A 2,647-nucleotide genomic window follows, 5' to 3' on the forward strand; every position below is an offset into this window, starting at 1 on the left:
CCGGTAGCGGAAGAATCCTTCTTTGGAGATGAGATATTTTTCTGGGATGGCAAGTGCAGGGCCTCTGTCAGTCCTGGGTTTGTTGGACTAGCGCCAGACATGAGAAGTGCGCCTTTGTGGGACAGGTGAATAGTGCGGATCCTGTTTCAGTCTAAAGACTGAAACAGGATCCGCACTTTTCACCGTTCCTTTCAGAATCATTTGATTCATCAGCTAGGAATGGCGATTGCTTCTCCAGACCAATCGAAGGCTAGGCCAAAGGAACTCGATCTTTCCAAGAGGTGTGTGGCCCAACTTTTGAAAGAACTGCTAAGTGGAGAACTATTTGGTATTTTTCCGAAGCACTTTTCACCGTAATTGTCATAAGGTTGGTCTCTGCATCCTTAAGCATACGAGAGTTTTCACAGACGAAACAGGCTGAGGCCCATTAATCTTGGCATTTCCAATAGTTGGTCCTAGAGACTACCAAGAAAGTGTTTTTTTAGTATTATTCCGTTGTGGTTTCAGCATTATTTTCAGAACCCGAGCAGGGTTCTCGCATTAGCATAAGAATCCTGCCTGGTAGTTGAGATTTCTGGGTGGGGTGTAGGTGCAGGGCTTCTGTCAGCCCTGCCTTTGATTTGTTTACCTCCAGAATTGGAAAGTGCATATTTGCGTGAGATGGGAAAAGTGTGGATCGTGCTTCAGATTTCATCCAGACACTTTGAAATGACCAGTGTGTTGGTAAGTATTTGCCATTTCCATGGCGTTTGGCACCGTAATAGTCATGAGGCCGGTCTCTGCATCCTGAAGCCTATGATGCTTTTTGCAGAGAAACCTCTGCTGAGGCCCAGGTAACTTGCTATTTCCCATAGCTGGCACAGGAGCCTTGGAAGATAGGATTGTTTTCAGTATTATTTCACCATTTTTTGACCACTGTTTCAAGAACGGGAGCCCTTTTCAACCGGTAGCGGAAGAATCCTTCTTTGGAGATGAGATATTTTTCTGGGGTGGCAAGTGCAGGGCCTCTGTCAGTCCTGGGTTTGTTGGACTAGCGCCAGACATGAGAAGTGCGCCTTTGTGGGACAGGTGAATAGTGCGGATCCTGTTTCAGTCTAAAGACTGAAACAGGATCCGCACTTTTCACCGTTCCTTTCAGAATCATTTGATTCATCAGCTAGGAATGGCGATTGCTTCTCCAGACCAATCGAAGGCTAGGCCAAAGTACCTCGATCTTTCCCAGAGGGGTGTGGCCCAACTTTTGAAAGAACCGCTAAGTGGAGAACTATTTGGTATTTTTCCTAAGCACTTTTCACCGTAATTGTCCTAAGGTTGGTCTCAGCATCCTTAAGCATACCAGTGTTTTCACAGACGAAACAGGCTGAGGCCCAGTAATCTTGGCATTTCCAATAGTTGGTCTTAGAGACTACCAAGAAAGTGTTCTTTTAAGTATTATTCCTTTGTGGTTTCAGCATTATTTTCAGAACCCGAGCAGGGTTCTCGCATTAGCATAAGAATCCTGCCTGGTAGTTGAGATTTCATGGTGGGGTGTAAGTGCGGGGCTTCTATCAGCCCTGCCTTTGATTTGTTTACCTCCAGAGTTGGAAAGTGCATAGTTGCGTGAGATGGGAAAAGTGTGGATCGTGCTTCAGATTTCATCCTGACACTTTGAAATGACCAGTGTGTTGGTAATTATTTGCCATTTCCATGGCCTTTGGCACCCTAATAGTCATGAGGTCGGTGTCTGCATCCTGAAGCCTATGATGCTTTTTGCAGAGAAACCTCTGCTGAGGCCCAGGTAACTTGCTATTTCCCATAGCTGGCAGGCACAGGAGCCTTGGAAGATAGGATTGTTTTCAGTATTATTTCACCATTTTTTCACCACTGTTTCAAGAACGGGAGCCCTTTTCAACCGTTAGCGGAAGAATCCTTCTTTGGAGATGAGATATTTTTCTGGGGTGGCAAGTGCAGGGCCTCTGTCAGTCCTGGGTTTGTTGGAATAGCGCCAGACATGAGAAGTGCGCCTTTGTGGGACAGGTGAATAGTGCGGATCCTGTTTCAGTCTAAAGACTGAAACAGGATCCGCACTTTTCACCGTTCCTTTCAGAATAATTTGATTCATCAGCTAGGAATGGCGATTGCTTCTCCAGACCAATCGAAGGCTAGGCCAAAGTACCTCGATCTTTCCAAGAGGTGTGTGGCCCAACTTTTGAAAGAACCGCTAAGTGGAGAAATATTTGGTATTTTTCCTAAGCACTTTTCACCGTAATTGTCCTAAGGTTGGTCTCTGCATCCTTAAGCATACCAGAGTTTTCACAGAGGAAAAAAGCTGAGGCCCAGTAATCTTGGCATTTCCAATAGTTGGTCCTAGAGACTACCAAGAAAGTGTTCTTTTAAGTATTATTCTGTTGTGGTTTCAGCATTATTTTCAGAACCCGAGCAGGGTTCTCGAATTAGCATAAGAATCCTGCCTGGTAGTTGAGATTTTATGGTGGGGTGTAAGTGCGGGGCTTCTGTCAGCCCTGCCTTTGATTTGTTTACCTCCAGAGTTGGAAAGTGCATAGTTGCGTGAGATGGGAAAAGTGTGGATAATGCTTCAAATTTCATCCTGACACTTTGAAATGACCAGTGTGTTGGTAATTATTTGCCATTTCCATGGCGTTTGGCA

This window comes from Lemur catta, assembly GCF_020740605.2.
Source record: "Lemur catta isolate mLemCat1 chromosome 10 unlocalized genomic scaffold, mLemCat1.pri SUPER_10_unloc_1, whole genome shotgun sequence".
In the NCBI taxonomy this organism is placed as follows: domain Eukaryota; kingdom Metazoa; phylum Chordata; class Mammalia; order Primates; family Lemuridae; genus Lemur; species Lemur catta.